General features: G+C 41.3%; 1 pseudogene; it reads left to right on the top strand.

The window, feature by feature from the left end:
- The first annotated feature begins 2,407 nt into the window (after window positions 1-2,407).
- On the top strand, window positions 2,408-3,159 carry LOC104862124 (annotated as a pseudogene).
- Window positions 3,160-10,194: the final 7,035 nt, after the last annotated feature.

The raw sequence follows: 10,194 nt of genomic DNA, 5'->3' as shown, positions 1-10,194 counted from the left end.
CTATCTTCAAAACCATTCCCAATTTAGTAATGAATAAGCCATTTTAGCACTCATAACTCTATCTTATTTTTAATTGCTTTAGAATCCTTTCCTAATATTTCATGTATGTTTAGCCTTCTCAAATTTATTACAGGGTTCTGCAGTACTTATGTCTTCCATGCGACTATTTCAATCAGACTAGCACAATAGTATGTATAGAGTATGGGCTCAAAAATACTTAGTAAAATGAAAGAATTCATTTTTAGGACCATGTACCATGACCTGAACCATTTCCTTTGACTGCTCAGCTAGGCAACTTTCACTGAGCTGGTGAAAATCTTGGGTGAAGCAAGATTTTTTTTTTTTTTTTTTTACTTGGGATCAAACTCAGGACCTTGCAAGGCAGGCGCAGCACCCCTGAGCTAAATCCTGGCCCTCAAAGCTTTTTCTTTTTTTATTTGAAGCAAGAATATTGATGAGTGTTAGCACACACTTGTGCCTGAACCTAAATAACGTTTCAATGACAGATTCCATTCATTTTGGAATATTTTATAATATGGAAACTGCAATGTTTAGTAGTAGAATAACATTTTGAAGCTATTAGATGTAATAGCTATGACAGCCATATACAAATAGGGAAAAATAAAAACATTTTAAATAAAGACTGTCAATTACCCCAAGTGATCATAGTGGCTCCATAGACATGAGAGAGTTACGAATCATCCTCCAGCCTACTTCCATCCTTTCACTTTTCTAAAATAGTATATTTTTAACTAAAAAAGTAAAAGGAGCAGCACTCAGCCCCCAGGGGAGAGAACCTACCCTCCCCATAGAAGTAGCACACAGCCCTCAGGGGAGCATGGCATAGAGCAGCAGAGGTGAAGACTAATGCACTGACCTGACCCTGGATGAAGACAATATCTGGGGAGAGATGGGAGTACCTGGAACCCATGACTGAGAACATTAAGTCCTCCTCTGCCAAATGGGGCAAGAACATGCCTTGGGTTGGACAGTAACCACAGCCTGGGGTGAATGAACAGCAGGGCCTTTAGTGTCAGGAGGATACCTCAAAGACCCATAGGCCCTAAACGTAGGCATATAAATTTGTGGCTGGCTGCATCCCAAGACTGCAGATCTTGGGAAGAAACTACTCACTCAGTAAGATAGAAATTTTTTCTTTGTGTCAATCATTTTCAATTGTTTTCTATTTTCTATTATTGTTACTTTGTTTTATCATTTTTTGGGGGGGGTTCTGGTTTTTCTCTTTTTCTCTCTTCTGTTAGTTTCTTTTCTCTCTTTTTCTCCCAATTGTTTTTCTTTTCCTTGTTATATTTCTTTTATTTCCTGTTGTTGCTGTTTATCTTTTTTCTTCTGTTTCTTCTTTTCAGTTACTGTTCTCTACCACTATTAATTTCCTTTTACCTCTCAATAGGATACCCCTATCTTCCTTTCTTTCCTCTTCATATCCCATGGATTAATTTTTCAAATTTTGCTTTTTTCATTCTCTTGTTCCCCACCTCCTCCATTTTTACTAGAATAATTGCTAAGCTTTATGAATCTCTAGATATAGTTAGCATTACACTATTGCTGTTGAATACTGTATCACGGATCGTAGAGGTAAAGTTCCATTGAGGAGATGTCTACTGTAGGTCAATAGTATGTCAGTATTTGGTTTGTCCTAGTGTTTATACTATAATTATAGATCTCTTCTAGGAACAAGGGCTGTTTTTACTGGTCCAAACCCTAAATCAATAATCACTTTGTGTTGATGCTATAATTAATGCTGATTATATTATTATAGCCAAAGTGATATATCTGGTACTATTAACTGGTTTTCTTAAGATGCCAATAACCAGATAGCCTTGGGGTCATTTACAGTACTGTGGCCCATTCCTGGAAAACTGGGTAAAAGGCCAAGTACACTGCCATCTCCCATCTCAGGTAAATGTAAGTGAATGGATCCTGGGACAGAGATGAAGTCCAGCAGTCAGCCACACCCAGAGGACACCACAGAAAAGAAAACATTAACTAAAGAAGTCTCCACACTAGCAACAAAGCTTTCCACTACAAACAACCCACAAGCCTCACCAACAACAATAACAAAACCCAAACAATTGACTAAACAAACAAAATTAGAAACATGAGAGACAAGCCAACAAAATTCCTCCAAAAACTCCCCCAAAGTTGATCCATGGATCATTGAAGGTGACAAAAAAACAAACAAACAAAAAAAAAAACACTACACACCTGAATTATTTAAATGGCATCAGGGGAGATAACAAAACAAATCAATAAGGCATTTAATAAGCTCACAGAAAATGTAAGTAATAAGATATTGGACCAAATAAACAAGATCCTCAGTGAGTCTAAAGAAGACACTAGGCTTTCTCTTTCTTCCACCACCTTGGTTCCGTGTTTTCCACATGAAATGCCCAGTGAAGTCACAGAAACCTTCTCTGCCTCAGAGCAGGAGTTGCCACAGCCCCAAGCTGACACAGGGTCTAGAACAAAATCTTACAGTGATGAATCAGTAGCAGAGCTCAAGGGGCAAGATTCCACATAAGCAACCATACAACAAGCCTAGCTGGTGGCCACAGCTGAAACTGATGAAGAACCAGTCAGTAAAGCAAAACACAGTTGGAGTGAAAAGAAGGCATAGATGGCCATGTCCAGCCTGGGTCTTTGGAAGTTATAGGGGTTACTAGAATCACTATCCAGAATTCTAAGAATATCTTCTTTTTCATCACAAAACCAAATGTCTATAAGAGCCAAGCTTTGGGCTGGGGGTTTGGCTTAGTGGTTCTGCCTCCCGCAAGCATAAGGACCCAAGTTTGATCCCCAGTACAGAAAGAGAAAGAGAGAGAGAGAGAGAGAGAGAGAGAGAGAGAGAGAGAGAGAGATACCTACATAGTTTTGGGGGAAACAAAATTGAGGATTTATCTCAGGAGCTGCTGAAAAATTCATAGATCAAGGTGAAGCTGTCTCAAACAGTCAAGAAGATACACAGACTCCCACTGTATAAGAGCAAAATGAAAAGGAAGAGGTTGATGAAACAGGAATGGAAGTTAGGGACATAGAATTAGTTATGTCACAAGCAAATGGTTGAGGCCAAAGGCAGTCTGAGTTCTGAGGAACAACAGTAATGATATTGTAAATGCTTTTATGGAACTAACAATGTAACCATTCAAAAGGAGGATCTATTTTTGGTGTTTCAAAAAGGTCACTGCATCTTGGTTTAAAATTTGTATTGTTCTATCACTAATAAAATTATGGCTTATTGGGTGAAAAGAATGAAGAAGACATTAACAAAAAGATAGGCTAAACAAAATGATGCAACTAATTGATCTTTGACAAAGGGATCAAAAACATACAGTGGAGGAAAGATAGCCTTTTAGATAATGTTGGGAAAACTGACTATTCACATTCAGAAGATTGAATGTAGTCCCATATCTCTCACCGTATATTAAACTAAAATGAAATGGATAAATGAACTAAATGTTCAAACTGAAATACTTAACCTGGTGGAAGATCAAATAGGTAATACTCTTGAAATCATAGGTGTAAGCAAGGACTTTCTAAACAGAACCCTGATTGCACAGAAAATAGTTTTGAGAATCAACAAATGAGATCATATTAAATTAAAAAGTTTATGTATATCAAAAAAACCAACAACAGAGTGAAGAAAACAACCTAAGAATGGGAAAAATATGTCAGTAATTCCTCACATAAAAGACTCATATCTAAAATGTAAAAAAGAACTAAAAAAAAAAATAGAACCACCCAGAATAAATCAAATAAAGGGCAAGCAAAATGAATACAGACTTCTCCGAAGAAGAAGTATAGATGGCCAATAAATACATAAATGTTCCACGTCCCTGGCCTTTAGAGAAATGCAAATTAAAACATTAAGATTTGATCTTACCCCAGAAAGAATGGCCATTATCAAGAAATCAGATAATTCCAAATGTCAAGGTCATGGGAAAGAAATCCTTCCACATTGTTGGGAATGTGAACTAGTACAACCACTCTGGAAATCAGTGTGAAGATTACTCAAAAATCTGAAATTCCATTTAACTTAGCTATTCCCCTTCTTGGCATCTTCCTGAAAGAGTTAAAGATATCATATTATAGTGATGTATACCCATGTTTATAGCAGCACTATTCATAATAGTTAAATCTTGGAATTGGGCTATATATACATCCATCAACAGATGAATGGAGAAAGAAAATGTGATATTTACACATAGCAGGATACTATTCTTCCATAAAGAAAGATTAACTTGAGTTATATTTAGGAAAGTGGATGCACCTTGCGATCATAATGTCAAATCGAGTAAATCAGATACACAAGCTTAAATAGTCAAATGGTTCCTCTTATGTGAGAAACCAAAAGTATAAATAAAGAGCAAAATAAAAGATAGATAATAGAAAGTAGAAGATAGATCTTCTCAAAAGGGAAGATAATCAACAGAGGGAAGGATGGAGGAGGAATGGGAGGGACAAAGAATGAAGATGTGTTACATACATGTTTCAACTCCACACAAGGAATATAAACAGTGTGTACTACATAACATGTACTAATAAAAATGTAAATCAGAAACAAGATATAGTAAAAGTAATAAAAGAAGCAACAGTCAGTTACGTATCAAGATAAATTTGGCCTTAGCCAAGGTAGTTAATCATAATGAATAGATGACCATTATATAAGTTTCCTTAGTTTGGGGTGTTTGGGAGTTTTTGTTTTTGTTTTTTGAGACCAGGTCTTGATGAATTGCTCAAGTTTCCCAGGCTGGCTTCATACTCAAGATCGCTTTGGCTCAACCTCCCAAGTGCTGTGATTACTGGTGATTGTTTTAAATATTATTTGCCTCTCTGTTTTGCCTTTTCTCTTGCCCCTTGCTTTGTTAATTACATAGTTGTGACTTTTATTTTCTCTTCTACAAATCCTTGAATAAAACCTTCTTTTCTATGAACATCAATTATTCCTAAATAACAAAATAGTAAATGTTAATGAGTTTGCAGTGCACCATATCTAGAGATGACATCAACAAATAATTTGAGTCCTCTGTTTCCTTGGCCCCTTACATCTCTGATTTCTCTCAGTCATTAACTCATTTGTTCTTCTCTGGCCTAGTTAACATTAAAAAAGAGAAGGAAAAAAAAAACAGGAAAAGGAATATACAAAATTTTCCACATACCTAAGGCTTGGGAGCATTAGATTTCCTAGTCAGTGATTTTGGTGATGATCCAGTAGTCACTTTTTTATATTTGTGGATAATTAGTAGCCAGAAGTGTAGAAAAGCAACTGAATATCAGGATCCTTGACCAAAGGATTTCAATGGGCTAGAAAGATATATATTGAGAGTTTTTATGAGCCAGATGTGTGGCACACACCTGCTACACCAGCTTCTCAGTAGGCTGAGCCAGGAGGATTACAAGTTCAAACCCAGCCTGGGCAAATTAGCAGCACCCTGTCTCAAAATAAAAAGTACAAAGGGGCTGGGAATGTATCTCAGCTGTAGATAGTTCCTGAGTTCAATCCCAAGTACTGCAAAAAAAAAAAAAAAAAAAAAAAAAAAAAAAAAAAAAAAAAAAAAAAAAAAAAAAAAAAAAAAAAAAAAAAAAAAAAAAAAAAAACCCACAATATGAGAGTCTGGAATGAGTCAACAATGTACCTATCTATATAAGGAAATACATAAGTGTTTTTGTGCAAAAATCTTAAGGGGCCCTAACCAGGGCCATTCAGTAAATTCAACCAGGATCATTTAGTAAACTATTCATTAGATGCACAGGCCTGTAGGGGCCACAGAAGAAGCTAGGATTCAGTGAAAGAAGTACAGAAGCTCTTTTGTAATCTCTAAGAATAGAGGGAGGAGCAGGGAAACAGAGTCCAGAACCCCTACACTCAGCTTCAAAAAGCAGCCAGAACCCCGAATAAACCAAAAGATCTTATATAGCCAGAAGCAATGGTACAGGGCTGCGGTCCCAACTACTAAGGAGCCTAAGACAGGGTGATTGCTTAAACCTAGGAGTTCAAAACCAGCCTGGGCAATACAGCAAGACACGATGTCAAAAACAAGCAAAACAAAAAACAAAGATCTTATAAACAGCAGTACCAACCCAGAGAGAGGAGAAAGTAGCCAGAATAGACGGAAGTTCTGCAACAGGAACAAGAAAAGTGAGAGCCCTCCAAGCCACTGGCCCCTGTGCAGCACCATCAGATGCGGGGCCCATCATCCTTGCACTCTGCTGGCTGGGCTCTCAGATGAGGCTTCCTGGGTGCCTCCATCTACCCTGCTGCGATTTCCATCTCAACTTCTTTCCCCTCCTTGCTCAACTCATCCAACTCACAAAAGAAGCCCTAGGCCTCCCCAGTGCTTTTCTCTCTGCTTTTCTTGAAGTCTTCAGAAGAAAGGGAATAGTTGTGAGGTACTTTTGATCCTGAATACAGTGGACTCTTAAGTTATGACTTTCTTGACATATGAACAATTTGGTTATGACAGTAATTTTAGTTCTAACCTGTGAACAAAGTCTTGAGTTACAACCCAAATGCTGGCCACTTGTGCTTCTAGATGATCTCAGATAACCCTTAAAGAGTTCTGGGAGGAACATTACAATATCGTTTCCCATGTAGCGCAGAGAGAGCCTGGGCCAGTGACCCTCTAAGAACACTGAGATCTGCCTGTATACAGGAGAGAGACTTCCAAGGCTATGTAGAGGAGCCTGAGCCTTCAATTGACCAACTTGAGTTACAACCAGTCATTGGGAATGAACTGAGTTTGTAAGTCAAAGATCCACTCTCTCTGACCTGCAGGGAGACTGATAAAGTGTCCCCTTCTAGAGGAAGCTGGAAGAAATTTCTACAACAGGTCATTTGAGCAGTGACCAAAGGGACAGGGATGAGGAGCCTGGAGAGAAGGTGCCCAGGGCACAGCAGGTTTCCAGGTACTAGTATTCAATCAATTTTCATGTGGAGATATCAGTACAGAAAAGAGAAATTAGCTCAATGGATAGAAATCCAGAAATTGGCTCCATGGATAGGTCAAATAATAGCTTTCTCTTTCCCTTCTCTTCTTCTCTTTCCTTCTTTTCAGTGATAGGGATATAACCTAGGCCCTCATACATTCTAGGCAAGTGCTCTACCACTGAGTCATAGGTGTTTAAATTCTTTGACCTGGGAACGTGTCTAACCACAGTCACAGGTTGACATAAGCAAGACTTGTGAGCCAGTGGATTAGATTAGCTTTTGACTGATAAAACTGTAAACGTGCCTGTTTGGTGCGCCCAGCAGAGCTTCCTACAAAAGATTTGGGAGGATGTACTTCTTAGACCAAGGAGCTCAAACTGTCCAGAGGATATGTAATGACACCAAAGGGATTAATAAGATCACTAGGTTCTTGTAGTACCCAACTCATGCTCTGTATTTTCCCTCTTGCTTCAAGCCACTTAACCCAGTGGGGATGAAATCCTGATACAACCTCAGCCATTGCAAGCCGAGAAGCTCCACACTCAGAACATTGTAGGAAGATCTGCCCTCGACTCCCTTCAGTCTCTTATACTGATGCTGTGTGACTTTTATTCAGTCTTGAATATTAAAGCTGTTGGCTGTTCCAACAGTATGTTCTTGAATAATGGTGAGAAAGAAACCTCAAGAGAATGTAGCTGATAACAAGAGAGAGTGTCTGGTTTTGCTAACCAAACAGGAGATGAAATGTTCTTTTGTATGTGAGCAGGAAGCAAGCAGATAGTCACTTCAATAGCTTTTTATACCCACCAGGCATGTTGAATTTGATCTTTTCCATCAGTATTATCTATAAAACCTCTTTCATGTGTGATTTAGTTAGAACTGTCCTATAGCCCATTATTCAAAGTATTATCTCTTTCAGGGAGAGGGGTGAGAGTTACACCTTTATTCCCCATATTAAAGTTAAAATGAAATCACAAAGCCTCAGAACTATTCATAGCATTTATTTTGTTCTTTATGAGAATGCTAATTCAACTCAGAAAAAGAAGTTGTGAAGAAATTCCTGACTCTAATTAAAAGCCTGCAACTTTTCAAAAGAACTGTTGGGGAATTTGTGAAGAACCACACCTTCTGCATCACGGATTTCACATAAATCATAGTTAGGTTTGGCTATAGCTCAATTAATCTTTAATAACTGAGCAATACATTCATATTATTGCTGAGCATCCTCGAGTAATATAAAGATCCTTTTAACTGTCCAGTAAATACCTACTCTGGCTCCACAGACTCAGTGTAGATTCATTTCTGGCAGTGGGTTTGGGAGCCTTCAACTGACCAACTTGAATTACATTTAGCCATTGGGAATGAATTGAGTTTGTAAGTTTGTGTGCTTAAAAAAGAATCAAAATAGCATTTGAGGAAATAAAAAGCATTTAGTTTTGTGAGTTGTATTATGGACCATTTTCCCTTAGACTTAGCTGAAGGAAAATAAGTGTCTCTCCTACAAAGCCCTCCTGCAGTCAGTCATGCCTGCACCTACACTCTCTCAGTGAGTTCCACACCCCTCTAGCACTGAGCTTGTCAGCCTCCCCACCAGATCCCAAGCCCCTTTCCCTTGGGGACCCCCTGTCTGGGCTGCAGAAGGGCAATGCTGCTGTGGCTAGTTCTTGGGACAAGGTGTGGGAGTGGCAAGCAGCTGGAGGTGAAGCACAGGGATCTGTGTCACAGGCTTTCCTTGGTTGAGGACCAGATGGGAGATGGATCAGCTGTGGGCTCCCAGCTCTTCTTCCACAGGTGATCATGTGGTTTGAGAGGAATGAGGTGTGCTAGAGGCAGAGCACAGGAGCTGGTGAGAATGGTGAGGGATGATGGAAAAATACAAAGGGCTGGTCAAGCCCAAAGGTGAGTCTAACTTCATGGAGTCTTGCTTTTCTTGGGAATCATAAGGTAGGGAGGGAGTATGTCTAACAGGCTGCAGCTCTTGTATGCACTGCCTGTGGGGAGCTGTAGGTAGCCACCTCTGAGATGCTGAAATGTGGCAATTTCAGGTTGCCCAATCTTCCCAGGTGGAGAGGGAGTCCAGTCCTTCAGGAAGAGTCACTGGCCCATTTACGAGCCATCACAGTCTCTTTTATCAAGACCATCTGTCAGGTTCCAGTAGGACTATTTTTCAAACGTGCAGTATTTACAGGGACAAGACTGGGCTGCCCTGTGACACCCAAGACAACTTCAGCCTTTGAGCTGATGGAGATATAATTGAGGAACAAACAATGTGGAATTAAGGTCATTGCAAATAATCTACTGTCACAAATTAGTTCCCCCGGGTTTTGTTCTGGTAGCAGCAGAAACACTCATCTTGTCGCTGTGAAGTTTCTTTCTCGAGTATTCAAGAAATAAAGTTTAAGTGCTCAGCTCTTACAAACTGCAGGAGCAGCTTCACGCCTCAGCTTTTTAAAGGTATCATGGTGTCATTCCTTGTTTTGCTTCTAGGAAACACAGGGTGGAGGAAATGACCTGGGCGGGTGCGTTAGCGCGGCCGAAAAAGCCACAGGGGCCCTGCCCTGGGAACTGAGTCTGGTCCACAGACTTCCCCAAGGTGCCAGGCAACCGTCCGGTCCCGATGGACTGTCCCGGTCCGGAGCGCCCTGCGTTGAGGGTCTCTGGCGCCTTCCTAGACGTCTCGGGACAGTCTGGCGGGGTCAGGGGAGGAGGGACAGCGCGGGAAGAGCAGGCAAGGGGAGCGGGCCGACTGCGCCTTGCTCTTCGGTGCCAAGGACACCGTCGTGGAGGCGCGGCCAACTTCCTTTGGATCGGACTTCCCGCCCCAGGGGCCGGGCGGTGGAGTTCCAGCCTGTCCCCTCTCTAGTTTCGGACGGCCCCCAGAGCTGAGTAAGCCGGGTGGAGGGAGCCTGCAAGGATTTCCTGAGCGCTGTGGGCAGGAGGGCACGTAGCGAGGACCTAGAACCTGTCAGGGCCGCGCTCCTGGACCCTGACAGCCAGCACCTCCCCAGGCACAGTCGGCCCCCGCCACCCGCCCTCGGCGGCCCCCGCCCCCTCCAGAGCCGCAGGGAAGCCAACCCTGGAGGAAGAAGAGTGTAGATGGGGAGGCGGATGAGGGGTGGGGGACCCCTTGACGTCACTGGAAGGAGGTGCCAGGGTAGGAAGTGGGCTGGGGAAAGGTTATAAGCCGCCCCCGCCCTCGGCTCCTCTTCATCAGGGTCCGCGGGAGGCTCGGAGAGAGCCGGACGGAC

The sequence above is a fragment of the Fukomys damarensis genome, unplaced genomic scaffold (genome assembly GCF_012274545.1).
Source record: "Fukomys damarensis isolate Sample0158 unplaced genomic scaffold, DMR_v1.0_HiC HiC_scaffold_38, whole genome shotgun sequence".
Lineage (NCBI taxonomy): Eukaryota > Metazoa > Chordata > Mammalia > Rodentia > Bathyergidae > Fukomys > Fukomys damarensis.
Note: the sequence above shows the minus strand (reverse complement) of the source record. Positions and strands in the feature narration are given on the sequence as shown.